The 16,177-nt window shown below is 41.6% G+C and overlaps 1 long non-coding RNA gene across 1 annotated transcript; it reads right to left on the bottom strand.

Annotated features, from left to right (window-relative positions):
- Nucleotides 1-8,698: 8,698 nt before the first annotated feature.
- On the bottom strand, nt 8,699-11,159 carry LOC136446444 (uncharacterized). Its single transcript, XR_010757569.1, has 2 exons — nt 10,893-11,159; nt 8,699-10,013 (listed from the first exon to the last, which is right to left on the bottom strand). It is a non-coding gene; the product is annotated as an uncharacterized lncRNA (long non-coding RNA).
- Between the last annotated feature and the right edge of the window lie 5,018 nt (nt 11,160-16,177).

The raw sequence follows: 16,177 nt of genomic DNA, 5'->3' as shown, positions 1-16,177 counted from the left end.
CCTTGACAGAGTGCTGTTTTTGACGTGTTTTTATGCGTTTTTGTTGGGTTTCTACTTTGTCATGTTTTTTGCCTCTTTTGGGTTTGCAAGAAAATCACAGCTCTACCATAATTCAACACAAAGCATATTCCAATCATTTCCATCCGCTACAGGTACAGCAGCACGTGTGTTTATCTCGGAGCATCAGGACACAACACGGCTACTCAAACCATGAGGATGTATATAAAGGGAGCTTTACAATATGGGTTACCAAGTCGAATCCGTACAGATAAGGGTGGAGAAAATAATCAAGTAGGTCGTTTCATGGTTAGGTTGAGGGGCAGGGTACACAAGGCTCACATGAAAGGCAATTCAGTACACAATGCACATGTTGAACGTTTTTGGGTATCATGCGAAATAAGGCCACCAGACGGTTCCAGGATCTTTTTGAAAGTTTTGAGGAACAACTGTTAATTTTGTGCAGGCGCGGTGATTTGGAGATAAGTGAGGACTGTTTGCAACAGTTGTTTAGGGAGGTTTTACCCTTTGATTTTGATGTTGTGGTTCTTATGAATAAAATATCTGTTAGCGAGAGATATTCTTCGACATTACTTTGCTGAGTAATCCTAATATCACGCTTTTGTTTATTCTTCTACTACCACATATGCATCTAGTTCTTCAGCTAAGTTAAAATACTAAATCTCCTCCCACAAGGGGCTTCCTTGACTTCTGGAAAACCATTCAGTATTAGAATTTCAACGTTATACTTTGTTATTTTATAGTACAAGCTTTCTCTTTAAGCAAGCTGAAGAAGCAGCCACTGTAAATGATACCCTTGGCACAATGTTACTCTTTCCAAAAAGAACAAATACCTACAGACTCAAGGAAACAGAAATTGTGTTCAGTTTAAACAATGACCAAACATCTACAGTGAAGAAAGACACAACAGTCATCACTAATGAAGAACATGCTGACATTCCATCATTTCACAGTGAGTCCACCTCCCATCACAATGTCCGATCCGGTTTTTGTCAACCCAAATTCACCTGCATCCATGCGACGAGTCCTACGCCATGTCATTTACAGATACAATGGCAACGCTCAAAACAGCAGAAAGTGGCTCGTGATAGCCATGGACGGGTTGCCAATGGGCATAACAAGGAACGCTGTAAGAGACACATTCTACTATAGTGCTTGCAAAATGTCCGTCGATTCAGCAAAGGCATTTCACACACATGTTGCCGCAGAACACCCAGACGTTCTGGTAGCAGAAGTCGAGGAGTTTGACTGGGTTATGGAAAGCTCCATCTGGAGATGAACGCAGCAAAGTCTTTTGTGGACGTGAACTTTGATATTTGGTCCTTGCAGAAGAGATGGAGTTTAAGAGTGAAGGTGCACAGCGAGTAGCACGAAACTTTGCCGACCACCACAAAACTATGCAGCGGATTGAAATAGCTATCAGGGTGAGACAGATGTTGGTGCAATATGTCCGGGGAAAGCTGCAAAGAGGAGAGCAGAGGAGAGGAGTCCATATCTGCTGATGACTTTTTGTTCAGCTGCTCACCACGTGTCAGGAACCCAAACTTCGTCCCCTTCCCACAGCAAATAAACCTGTACGGTCTAGCCATCAAGAACTTCCATAATGGCACAAGACGCAACAATTCAAAATACATTAAAGCAGGCATACAGGTTTTTCTCTCCTCACTAATCAAGTATCAGTATATAGACATGCATGATGCTATGGACCGAGCAGTGATGCATAACACTGAGCAGGTATTTGAAAGCAATCATCATTGATAATTTTAGGTCCTTTGAGATCACAACCACAAAGAACTGCCTTTCTAGAATTATAGTGGTTTTAGATATAACTGAAGGGTGATATTTTTGGTAACAATTGTCTTATAGCAGTGCAATGGACATTCAGCTGACATTCTGAAAAAGAAGAACGAGGAGCTCATCTCTGACATGGAGAAGACGTACTTTGTGAAGAGAACTAATGTATGGGAAAACATGAAAGCAAGAATCAACATGCGTTCATTTGATCCAGCAGCTCAAAATGCTGTTGACAGTTAAAAATGCCCTTGCCAAAAACAGGATATTAAGGTATCTACGCAGAAAGGGCAATAATAGCCCACTAAAAGATGAGTCAAAGATATTCTTTGAACAAGTTTAAAAAAATATGAATACAGAAGGCGCTGCTAATTATAAAGACCAAATCATTGGAACATTGAGATCATGGGGTTTCAACATGGCACGTGTGACTCCAGGTGGAAATTGCATGTTTGCGGCAGTCACACAACCCATCAAAAGTGAAATGCATTACCGAAAGGGCACTGCATTTTATAATACCCTTATGAATCTTGGTCTCGACCCAGAATCGGTTGATTACTCTATTATAGTACAACGATTAAGAGCATTGGTTGTTTAAGAGTTTATGGATAATCATCCAAAATACATATCCCTTCCCAAGCTGCATACTTTGAAATGGTAGAGTAGTTAAGTCAGTGTGGAGTTAACAATCTCGAAATAGGGGACATTCCTCTGTTAGCATTGGCAAATGTATTACAGAACACTATTACAGAATTACAAACATTCAAGTCATGCCTGTAATCAATATCACACCTACATCAAGCCCTTCACACATTATCTACTACAGCAATATTAATTGTGTATGGTCAAAACAACTTGCACTTTGATGCGGCTAATCCATCAGATAGCCCAGGGTGAATATTGTGCAGAAAGAGGACACGCCAGTTACGTTCAATGCACTTAAACGCAGTGATTATACCTCAACCAAACCTACTACCAGTCCATTCTCTTGCACATGCGGAAAAAATGATAAAAAAGGGTCAGAGCAAACAGATTTCGAACGTTGCCTCGTTCTGGAACTTGTCCGACAAAAATGACAATAACTTTGTGGCAAAGGACATTCTTGCACTGTATGGCAAAATATTTGAAAAGCTCGACATGGACAAAATATCGAACATCTTAAGGATAAGGCAAAGTTTTTAAAGAGTGAGGTAGACTTGCTTTTGAATGATTAGTATGCATTATGATAGTATGCTTTAGGTGGGATTGATAGATTATTAGTAGTGTTTTATATATTTTTTATGACAAGGATTCATATATGTATCAACTGGTTATTGCTTACTTCTCTAGGAGACGTAGTATTATATAATCTTTTTGTGCTACGAAGACAACTAGTATACATTGCCTTGAAATGTTTGGTTTTCCTGTAGTATTAAGACTTGTAGAATTGTTTTCACCAGAAGAAGCGGCGAAGTTATGAATTGGATGTACCTTTCAGTGGCAGAGACAGAAACGTATGGAGACAGAGGAAGTAGACCGCCTGCGAAATTACGGGACATAAGAACTCTGCTGCTGCGTTTCTATGGGAGGGAGAATGATAACGCACCGCTCAGACGCAGCGCGCCAAGAATGGAGCATCGTTCGCCAACTGATTATCCGATTACTTCACCAATGTCACCCGGTTTGAAACGCATGCAATGTGGAAGAAGCTGGGGTCGGAATATCCTGACTTTGACAACAATCCCATGACGTATCCCCATGTACACAGCGAGTTTTGATTTTTCTACTAAAACAGACTCAAAACCAAACTGAGAAACCGCCTCACCGTGAAACGATTGCATATTCTTCTGCGTACTGTGGTCAACGGACAACAAGAAGGGACTTTGACTTTCACAGAAAATTCTTAAGCTTATGTCCGCGAAGATTTGGAACATAGTATTTATTGACACTCATAAGTCAGTCATCAGCATGGGGGGAAAGGAGGTGTGTTGATTGCACACAACGTAACAGAAACTAACATGCATGAAAAACTCGGTGAGTTCATTGGATGATTGTTTTGTCGTTTGAATCCAGATCCAAATACAGAAACGGCATGGCAGCAGTATTAGGTGGTAAAACCAAACCATGATTGCGTGGAATATCTATCTATTGCCGACATTATACCAGATGACGTTCTTTGTAGCATTGAAATGGAGAATAACACAATTTTAGAAGTCAACAAAAACTCCAAACAAGAGGGTTCATTCTCTTTAACAGACACCCTAGGTGCCAGAGTATCTTTATCAATTGATGAAGAAACTTAATAACTTAATAAACAAGTTTTTGGATATGATTATTTTAAACGGGGACAGATTGAGGCAATACAGTGTCTGAGAAACAAAAGAGATACATATTTGTTTTGGCCAACAGGTTCAGGCAAGGGATACATCCATAAGTTCTTTGCCTTCCTGAACAACAAAATCGTATTTGTTGTAACGCCAACGATTTCACTTATGGTAGATCAATATCAACAAATTAACAGCATTGGCCTTGGGCAACGTCTATCAGCCTGCTACCTTGGGTCAGTGTGATTATATAACCGTTGAAGAGAACATGAAGAAAGGGACATATAATGTTGTATATCTCACCCCAAAGAAATTTGTATCATTTAGAAGTGAACTCCATGAAATGAAGAAAACAAGAGATTTATTTATTTGTATTAGAAGAAGTTCATTGTAAACATCAGTGGACATCCTTTAGACCAGACTTCAAAGAGGTTAATTCAGTTATCAATGAACATCCTGAAGTCCCGCGCCTCGCCCTCTCTGCAACACCTTTAGAAGGAGACATAAAACAAGTCCTCGCAATAGCAAATTTGAGAAATCCCATTGTAAGTACATGACCAATATTTCGCCAGAAACCATGGCCTCTCTGCATGATCCAGAAGTAAAAGTAATTACAGCAACAAAAGCTCTTTGTGTGGTAATTGATATTCCAAATGTTACACTGATAACACAGTATGAGGCAACAGATCCCTACAAGTTTATATGCAGGGTGTAGGCAAGACAAAATAAGACAAAATAATTCTGTTGCAATCTCACAGTCTCGCATGACCAACTCTTTCCCCACTATCTCACAGTCTCACATGACCAACTCTTTCCCCACTATCTCACAGTCTCACATGACCAACTCTTTCCCCCTGATCCCACAGTCTCCCATGGCCAACTCTTCCCCCCTCCAGGGTCCTAGCTGGCCATGGAGCCAAGATCAGGTAACTATCAAATTGAATTCACTGGACATTTCATTTGGTGAAGTTGGGAGGTTGTGTAACTCAAGTTGCTTCTGATAGCTGTTTCTTTTTTATGATATACTTAATCATGACTTGTGTGCAGGACCTAGAGTGGATGGTACATTGTAACTTGGTTTTAGGTTAAGATGTAAACCAGGTACATGTATAACCCAATGTTAGCATCAGATTATCACCAGCTAACAGCAGGTTTACTTAATATTGTCACTTTGCAGATCAACTGGATATTCCCCATCCCGGGCACAAAGACCGTCGCAGTAAGTAGTTTGATATCAAAATACATTTCCTTGTAGTACAGTAACAACTGGGATATGATAAAAAAACAGAAACAGAAGTAATTTAGACAGGTTGATAACCTTATAACAATAACATTAATGGTTTGCAGGGATCAAAATAGTGGGTGCATGTGCATCTTTGTGCACCCAAAATTGGAGCTGACTGTGCACCTAGATATTTTTGTAGGCTATTGTACATATTCTTGAAATCTAAGGATCAGAAAAAATGATACAACCTTTATTGTACTTTATTTCATGTATTATGTTTGAAATTTTGAAATTAGCTATATAATAACAGATTGAAGTTTGTAAGAGGGGAGGTAGAGTTAAACTTTGCAATTCAGTTTTGCTGACATTCCTTTTTATTCTATATTGTGCACCCAACATTTTTTCTGTGCACCTACATTTTTGGATTGAGTGCGCCAGTGCACCTATTCCAAAAAATGAATTTGTACTTGAATGTCAGCTTACAATGCAAGGAGCATAATTCAGGATGGCAATGTTTATGAAAGGACCACATTAAAAGAACAATGTAACCTAATTCAAAATTAAAGAAATGGTAGTGACCTTGTTGCAGTGTAGAAAATGTATATGGGATTTAGTCCTGTTTTGTGTACATGTGTATTACATGGTTTGCTATTTTCGTTTTTAGCAATCCCTAAACTTACACATTTTGATGTTTTACACTACAGACTGGACAGGTCCCAATGCCACTGGGTGGACCAGAACATGGGGTTGCCGTCTATCGCAGGCAAAGAACTGTGGTAAAGCCGCAGTACAGTTCTTTAAATTCCTCATGGGAATGTATTTCAGCGAAGAAGAGCTGTACAATGGCAACCTTCGTGGAGGGGGAAAGCACAAGGCCATCAACCCTGCCATCCTGGGTGCCATTCTCGGTAAGAATGTCAAGCACAGATTCCTTTATGATGGATGATGAAGGCAATTTTTCTGCCACATTCTGTTTCGAGCCTTCCACCCATCATTTGTAGACTCAGACAGAGACTTGCTTGTGTACAATATCTCAATAGTGCTAAGCACATTCAACCATCACGTTAGTACTAGGATGTGAGGAATTTCTTATTTTGACTGAATATGTTGAAGTTATCTCAATCAACATCTCTCAGGATTCCAGTATAATAACATTGGGCTTTCCTCAGTTGGGTTAAGGCGGCCCAGGAAGTATTATTCTGTACATATATGATTATACTCTGTAGCTATCGATAGCCTTGTCGCACCACGATGAAACTTGAAACAGTTTTAGAACTACTTAAAACACATTGAATAAAGGTGACTTAAGTTTTTCTACTGCTGGATTTTGGGTTAGAAATACACATTTTGGTTAAAAAAAAACGTGTATTTATGGATTTATGCGCGCAGGCGGTAACACCACCTTTCATCATAATATTTTGCAAGGAAGGAGCTAACCCCATACAAATAATTTTTGTCCGAGGCTATTTTGTTTAAAATGACAATTAAATTGATTTTTTGGGTCAGAAACATCAGAAACAGCTATTTTGGAGTCATTTTTTATAGGAAATTCGCCCCGGTTAAAAATAGATAAAATCTATGCAAAATAGCCTCGGACAATTTTGATAAGAAAGCGATAATAAGTTACATTTGATTACTCAAAAGCTGAAGTCTGTTGTTTTGAGCTGCGGGTAATTGCGTAAAAGTCATAACCCAAATCCCACACAAGCAGCTCGTTGTCTCCCGCGTAATCCAACACCTGTGACGTAACGGCCGGTCCATTCGAACACCATATCGAACATATAGAACACCCCATTCTATTTGGAACACCTCCGTCAAAACAGCGCGCTAGTAGGACTCGGCGCGGCTCATGCAACATTTGTGGAGGAGACAACTTCCAAACCATTTGATTGAAACATTTAGAATGTAATACAATCCAAATCCTGGCCTATAAAACAAATTTGTACTTATACGTACACCTGAGATGATATATATCATTGTGTTGTGTAATAGACCTTGCGCTCCCCGAAATGCTCCGTAGTGGAACATTTCGAACCATGTTCGAGTTCGGCCGCGCCGCTGGTCAGGCACGCGGCCGAACTCGAATTTTCGAGCCTGGGCTGCCTTAACCCAACAGAGTCTGATTATAGGCAATGCTATGATATGATCATGACATTGCATGTCTACAAAAATATAATTCCTCCAATTGTTGTGAATGAAAAAAGGGACTTCCATACCCAATGACAGCAACTCCTCTGCCTACTGGTAGGTTTCTATTCTATCAGCACCAAAGATTTATCCATTAAGATAAGTAGTAATTTGTTTAACTAAAATGTTTTCTGTTTAGTTTACTAGTAGACAGTATAGAGTTACATGCTAATTCTATTTACAGCGGAAACCCGGCAGCAGTATGGGGTGGGCATCCACCTCTACCGGGTGGTGAATGAGAAGTGTTGTCGCGTTCACCACACTGTGAACAGAAGGCGCAACAAACCCAAAGCTCAGCCCGATGCCAACCAGCAGTCAGTGGGCAACACAATACTCCAGACCCTGACCACCGTGGCAGAGAACTAAAGTAGATTATTAACACATGTAGGCTATAGGCAGTAGTAGTGGGCAAGAAAAGATGCTATAGCCGCATAGTTCCTGTTTACTAACCATGTCCTTATGTGAATGTAGGCTATAGTTAGATTTAGCATTTATATATAGTATTACCTAGAACGGTGCTAAGTAATACATGTAGTTAGAACATGGCCTTGGGCTATGGGGAAGCTCCTCCCACAAGAACATAGCACATAGCCACATCCCTGAAGATTCTCTTGCTAATGAATCAAGGATATATTGTTTTTATCACATCATACACACACATGTATTATATTGAAGAAAAATGACCTGTTAACAAGCTTCATTAATGTCCTGTTTCAGAACTTGGCGACTACCACGAAGTTTCTCTTTTCATCATTTATCCAATGGTCTCAAAATGATTCATACAGACTTTTGAACTGTAAATTACTTATTAAGTGTTCTGAATCGCTAAAAGTGTTCTTATTTTCATTGGAGTACTGGTTCAACTGTTTGAGTTGAGAGCATTGTGTGTGTTCTTTTCAAAAATCTAAAAATTGTGATTCATATTCCCATTTTCCCAACTATTTTGTATAAACTTTGACTTTCAATTTCAATGCAATGATTGATTAACTACTGCTGTTATTACTATTGATGCTTGTTTTTTTTTTACTTTGTGCCTGTTATTGTTTAAAGATTTGATTCGTATTGACCCTCCTTGGTTTTGATACTGAGAAGTTGTTCTTGTGTGGCTGTAAGATAACCATGTCCTCATGTGAATCAAAATAAAACAATAGTAGCACTATAGTCACATAATGGAAACATTCATTGGTGATTTTACAGACGGCCAGCCTGAAACCAAGATACCATTACAAGTGCCTCATGATACTGTAAAAACAAGGGGGTAGGTCACTAGGTGAGCTAAAATTCTAGAAATGGTTTTAACTTCGCGCTGAAGAGTTCACCTAAAAAACAGCAACGGCAGGGCGCAAGTCTCTATTCAACATTGTCTGCTCAGGAATAAAGCGCATACATCTTATGATTATGATGCTTGTGCACTTAATTACTTTTAAACCACCTTGGCCATTGCGCAGAACATAGCGCCAACCCTAATGATTTCATGTCACCTCAGAAGATTTGTTTTTCGTGTGACAAGTGACAAGAAATAGTATCAATGATATTTCTAGGAGCCGAGATAGTATGTAGTGACAGGCAGTTGTAATTCTCGGGAGTTTGAAAGCACCAAGCGGAGCCATGTTCATGTCGGTTAAGGAATGTTAACTCAGACGTTTGGTTGGCTACACTGATGGTACATCAAGAAATAAAATGCAGATTGGCAGTCCGTTACAAGTGGACGCACTCTGATACAGAACTAAGTTGCAGAGATATAGCAACTTCAACAGATACATACTTTGAACATGCTGTATTATATCCGTTTTTCTATCGTGTTATGGTAGGCACAGCTGGACGTTGTGTAGAACTGTGTCTAGATGAGAATACTGAACAGGAATGTAGTGTTTTCTATACAGACAGAAGATAGGTTTACTGTAGATGATGACTGGCAGATGAGATCTGGGTGGGGTAAGCAACAAAACTGCTAACGGGAAGTTCAAGTCAACAGAGCAGGATCAACCATTTGCAAGAAACGATCGACCCCCGAAGACTACAAGTGAACAGTGCATACAACAGGAACAGCCTAAGGCAATGTTTCTTTTCATGTGGGTCATCTACAGAGGTTGACACCAGGAACAAGAGCAAAAGGGATGGTACCTTATTTGAGGCTTTGGCATACAGCAAACTCATCTAACTAAGCCGAACAAGCCCCCACTGAGCCAGAGGCACAGTCCCCGAAGTCTGGGTTTCCAAGAGGCTTGACAGCTGTAATACCGATATACCTGACTAACACACACTGAGTAAGCTGGATGTATCGCCGTAGCCAATACATATTTGCTCTGTCACCTATGTGTAAATTTTGATGTGTTTGGAAGTTTCATTGGAGCAGCTTCTGTTGTTCAACGGGCTGGGTGTGTTGTTTCAGCAATCGTCTGTAGATATTGGAATGATTTGGCACAGCTGGAGATGCACACTTCAGACATCATATCTGTGTTGTCACAATCCTTTCTAGCTGCGTAGACCTGTGGGAAAGAAATACACATGGGCTTTAATACAACATATTTTACTCAATTATTGAACACACATGTATCTTAGTGTAACTGCGACACAAGAGGGAACGAATAAACTAATCACATTTTAATTTGCATGATATTTTTGGGTTGAAAAACAAAAAGCTACCCAATTTTTCACACTCGTGTAGATTCCATAAGGTTATCATTGTTTATATTTTGTGCATGCAGCTCAAATCTAACAACTGAGTACATAATAAAGGATGGCACATACAATTACAAGGCTGTAAGTTGGTTACATTTTCAATTCAAGAATACGAAGGTACAACACCCAGGACCGCAGGTACTTTCTCTAATACTTGTGCCCTTCCATATAATGTGCTTTTGCCCCTTCGCCCACTAACGAGATTTCCAATACAGTATCATAATTCAGTGCGCTGCAGCCGACCAATGATGATGAATTCAGTGCACACAAAGAACCCGTATGGCCAGACCACGCCACCCCGGTCCTTTGTTCTCAGACTAAAGAACTCGGTAACAGAAACTGGCATTTACACGCACAAAAATCACAGAAATATCGTCCACAGACTCCAGGTTCCACACACACAAATACAATGATTATATTCTCCTGGCATTGGCGAGAATTTCGGTAAAAATTCAGTTCTCCCCGACATGTTCAACTTCAACGCCAGAAAATGTCTCCCACTTACGACCGCCATGACCCGGCCCTCACGGAATAAAATATTTAACAACACCAGTTACAACCTCGAACCTCAATGTACTTACTCATTACTAAAACAGCTATACTACGAGGTAACTGGGAAGGTTCTTTTGGCAGAAAATAAGGCAAAACACTACAACCCTTTCTGTTACACAAGCACACATCCTCACCTCACAATGGCCGCCCTGTTCTGAGTAAATTCCACGCCACACAGGACCGACGCACTTGTATTGTATCCGTACGCGTACACATCTGGAAAGCTTCTTAGATCCATATGAAAGACTTTCTGACAGCTTACACTATTAGAAAATTATACCTGCTAGTACGAAAGCAAGTGGAGCCAATAACACAGTCGAGACTAGCCACACATTAATAAGACGTTCCCTCTTTGGCCGCACTATTTTATGGCGGCACATGTGTACGCTCTGTCCGGGGAGGGTATTCGGTGGCGGCTGGATGATGACGTAAGTAGTTCTGGAGGCTTCCTTGGGGTTTTTCGAGATGCCGTTCTTTAAAATTACACAAAACCGTAATATCAAGCCGTGTATATCAAAGAGGCTTGTCCCTTTTGAGGCCCGCCCCTGCAACCCCTAAAGTGATAATCGTATGGCGGAAAATTTTCAGGAGATGATTTATGATGAAGTAATGATTACAATAACATTATAACACGAAAAAAAACATAATAGACTAAAACGTTCACTCTAGCGTGTTTTTTTTTGTACAAGTTAGTGACGAAATTCAAGGAAAAATACTGTCCTTTCTTTACTGTTGATGCAATGTGGTAGTTTCCCTTCTAGACCCTGGACATTACTTTCCAGGGAGCCACATATGATATTGCTTGCTTTTACCTCAACTAGGTTTGCCTCCTTAGTTACACTGTCCTGAAATTCATATTCATCGACCTTTGTATTAAGCTTTATCTTTGTTCTACCCTGGGAGTCCAGGCACCGTAATCGGAGGGCCACGGAGCACCGCACGCGCGCCCAAGCTTTCACGGCCCACCCTGCCGCTGCCCCCCGAAGACCGACCCCGCCCCACTGTCCGCTGCAAACCCAAGCTCCGCTATCCGATTACAGGCCTGGCGACACGTCTCTTTTGATGGCAAAACTGAAGCTTTTACCCGAGAAAATACTCATTTTCTCAATTACAAGTCTTAGCTCTGATAGCATTGATTCTTTATCAATGCTAGAAAAGTCTCGGTATGGATCTTACAAATGCCGTGGTAGACATTAATATCAATATTGATCCATTCACTGCTACCTTCTTGTTCCATAGCTATATTCATTTATGTTTGCTGAATCATCACTGATTTGAGCTGGAATGTGTTAAAAATTAAGAGGTGTAGTTTCGCCTACATCAAGTGTGTCATTCGTAGTCAGTGTCTCCTCAGCTACTTCATAACAGGTTTTACACTCTTTTTTTGTGGTCCTTTTTGTCATCATATGGTGATTGAGTTCATGACTGTTTTCTTCTAGTCAAAACGACTGACAGTTTATAGCCAGAGATGTCATGCACCATACTGGATTTAATGTTTATTCTATCTTCCACGCATTTCCCAACTGATAAGGGTGTACCTTCAACCAATTTAGCAAAACTGAAGCTTTTGCCCCGGAAATTACTCATTTCCTCAATTACAAGTCCCATCTTGTACTTGTGGGCCACCTTGTTTACCAGGGTTGCCCGGGGCCACGTGGTGGTGGGTAGCTGGCGGTGCCCCGGGGGGTCGTCGGTTGGCTCCTCCTGCGGTCCCCGAGCCATGCCCGCGCTTTGTCGGCCTCCTCCTCGAAGCGCTGCTCGTCCTTAGTCATCACCATTTTCCTGATGATCTTTCCTACGCCCGGACTGGAGGCGAGCGTCAATTGGAGGGCTTTGATTTCCTTGAAGCGTTTGATCTCCTTCTTCTTTTGACCCCCCGCCTTGGCAGCCTTCACCACCCGCTGGTGGTCCGTACTTCCTTGATGAGGGCGACGATGTTGTGGCCTACAAAAGTGGCGTCCGCGCGAAGGGTTGTAGTAGGGGTTGCCATGATGGTCCGTTCGTTCGGGCGCGCGAACCCCGAGTGAGGGCATATGGTCTGTTCTCTATCTAAACCTTTCTGTGTGCAAAGCATCTTGGGATAGCAGGCAGAAGCTCCAGCCGTATTTCCTCCAGATGTTAATTGAAGAGAGGATTGGTTGCACCTCAATCAGACATGGTTGAGGTAAACGATTTGATTATTTCAGGCTCATAGAGATCTTCTGCCAACTTCTTGCAAGACTCAGAGAAGGCTGCCATGATCCCCTCAGCATCTCCAGATGGAACTTCTGTCATGAACATAGTTAATGTCTTGCCTGGTGGTAGCGTCACATCATATATACACACAAGTCTAAATTTCAGCCTCAGAAAACGAAGGTACTGTAATAAGGTCATACTTCTTCTTTGGACGGGCAGGCTCCGGCTTGGTAGGAAATAGTTTCCCGCCGCCTCGAAGTGGTCTGATTGTTCTGTCTCTCCTTCGTCCAACACCGAAGGCCTTGGGCAGGGAGACCTAGCATTGGGCATAAAATCCGTCACGTCAACAAACTCCCCAATAACTTATTGGCCAATGTCAACCTCTTCCTCCTGTCGTTCTTCTTCATAAAGTTTGAAATATATAATTAATTTAGTATAATTGACTGAAACAAATTCGAAGACTTTCACATTCAAGCTATATTGTATGTAGCTCACCTCAGTTGATGGCTGTGACGTAGTCTGGTACTGGTGAGGTATGTGCTGAATGTACTACAGGCGCAAACTCTTTCATAGCTGGAACGTGTTTTGTCAGTATTCGGCTACCCAGACTGATAAATTCACTGCGAATGTGAGATTCGATCTCTGGCGTAGGAATGCAGTCTCCGATTTGATCGTGATGTTTACTCTTGAGTTCGGTGATGGTAAGTGCAGGCTGCTAATGCTGTAACCTCCTGATGACAGGTACACTTGCTTCTTTCTGGGCAGAGATAGGCTAGGATGTCGGCGGTGAGTGTAAAGAACCCCTTGTTAAAGGAGTCCCAGACACGTTGTCTATTCATGAGCTTCAAGCATGGCTTACACAAACAACTTGTGGTAGGTATTCATGTTCTGTGGGGCTTGGGACCTGCAGTGAATTAAAATGTTGGCATGGTTTTAATTGGGCTGGTACTGTCTCCTTTGGTTGTGCACCTGACGCCTGTGTCTCCTTTGGTTCTGCACCTGACGTCTGTGTCTCCTTTGGTTGTGCACCTGACGTCTGTGTCTCCTTTGGTTGTGCACCTGACGTCTGTGTCTCCTTTGGTTGTGCACCTGACGTCTGTGTCTCCTTTGGTTGGGCACCTGACGTCTGTGTCTCATAATTAGGTTGTGCACCTGACGTCTGTGTCTCCTAATTAGGTTGTGCACCTGACGTCTGTGTCTCCTTTGGTTGTGCACCTGGCGTCTGTGTCTCCTTTGGTTGTGCACCTGACGTATGCATCCCAAAACCCATGGCCGCAAGTGGGTCTTCCGTGCTTCATGATCATCACTGGAAGTTTCCACATGTCAACCTGATGTGTTCCCGCCCTTCCTATCAACAGTTACTGTTTGTTTTCCTGTAGCACAATAATCCAGCAGACATTGCTAGATATAGTCACACCTTCACTTCAGGTGGTGTGGAATATCACACCCATACCAATAGGTCTAATTTGTCTTTAATGAGGACAAGAAAGGGCTGTTTATGGCTTCTTCACTCCTAATTAAGAGTTTATATCACTAGCACCAGTCAGATGATAAACAAAGAAAGGTAAAGGAAGCTTGACACATTTCTTTATTAATCAAACAAGAAAACAAGACAATAAAATACATAAAAATACCCTCTTCTGTTTCTCACATGCTCATTGTAGTACTGTAGGCTCCTGGGAGAAGGTTGTGACAGCCATGAGAAGCTGTGAACATAAAATTTGGCCCAGCCAGTCAACAGTGTTGATTACATGTACGTCTTTTTTCAACCGATGACAAGCAACCATACCAAACTGCTACATTGACCTAGAAAAGCTCTTGGTAATGACGTATATCATGTTCAACTTGAGTTCCTTTGTTGTCTGTCATGTACCTTGTTTGCAATAGATGTCTTTTACCATGCTACGTTATTCTTGAAACGTAGGTATTAGAATTATGAAACACTTTTCTAACAACTGACCGTAAAATTAAGTGGGAATCAATTCTAAAATGAAAGCATGTACTTGTAGTTGTTCATCAGTCATTCATTTGCATGGATGCGAAAGTCTGAGACACTGGATCCGTAAATCACAGCTCTCCAAGCGAAATTTCGCAACACAGCTTTTGTAAGATTGTACTTGCAATTAGCCTAGTCCGGGCAAGAACCTGCAATCTCTGCGCAGGGTTACTCATGTTCGGAAGGCGCCCATCGTATTCACGTAGATAGAGGACTATCCCGTGCCCCCCTGGTGTGTCTCTGCCCTTCCAATTATCTTCTTTGCTTTCCCGGAGCATGACAATCCACCTGACATGGCCGGCCACACGTTCATTCCAGGGTGTGTGGAATATCACGCCCATTCCAGTCGGTCTGATGCGTCTTAAATGAGGATAAGAATGGGCTGTTTATGGTTTCTCACACCTGATAGAGAGGTTTTATCACCGTCACCAGTCAGATGGCAAACGAAGAAAGATAAGGGAAGCTTGACACAATTTTGTATTAATCAAACTGGGAAACCAAAACAAAACAACGAAAGGTATTAAAATACCCTCGTCTGTTTCTCATACGTAGTTACATGATTCACACGTCCGGTGACCCTTCTCTCCAAGACTTCTACAGTGGAATTTCCATAATTATTTGTTTCTACTTTCTTGTACCACCTGTGTCTCACTCTGTGTAGTCTTGTATTGCTCGATCCTGTTCTTCAGATGATACAAATCCTTCCCACACTCTTGTGCCATTTCCTGCTGTTTCAGTCTGGCATTGTTTTGTGTTGTGCTTATGCCCATTTTGCTCATTCTTGTGAAAACAACAGTCTTGGCTCAGCACTGAGTTGATATAGTGTGAAAAGCCTGACATACGTGGCTCACGTCCCCGTAAGAGCCACAGCTGTACTCGCACATGTGTGTTTCCAAGACTTTTTGGTGATGATGTTTAGGATGGAATGGAGAAATGGGGCCACTTGCTCCAACTGGACATAAATTTTTTTGAAAGAAAAGTCAACAATGTCAGTGGCACAAATCTTCCATAACTCGAAACCGTTCTTTGTCGAGGTCAGCTTTGAACACTCCTGTTCAATGAGCTTGAGCATTTCCTTCATTACAGCCTCTTTCTGCTCCTCACATGTGATCACAAGCCTTGCGGCGGGTTTAAACTGAACCGGGCAATGTTTTCAACTTCTCTAGCTACACTACTTCTGCATTCGATGTTGTCCAGCCTGGTCGGTCGGGACGGATATGTGACTGTGACCTAACATGAAACAATACA

Source organism: Branchiostoma lanceolatum, chromosome 12 (genome assembly GCF_035083965.1).
Source record: "Branchiostoma lanceolatum isolate klBraLanc5 chromosome 12, klBraLanc5.hap2, whole genome shotgun sequence".
Classification (NCBI taxonomy): domain Eukaryota; kingdom Metazoa; phylum Chordata; class Leptocardii; order Amphioxiformes; family Branchiostomatidae; genus Branchiostoma; species Branchiostoma lanceolatum.
This window is presented reverse-complemented; position numbering and strand designations above follow the sequence as displayed.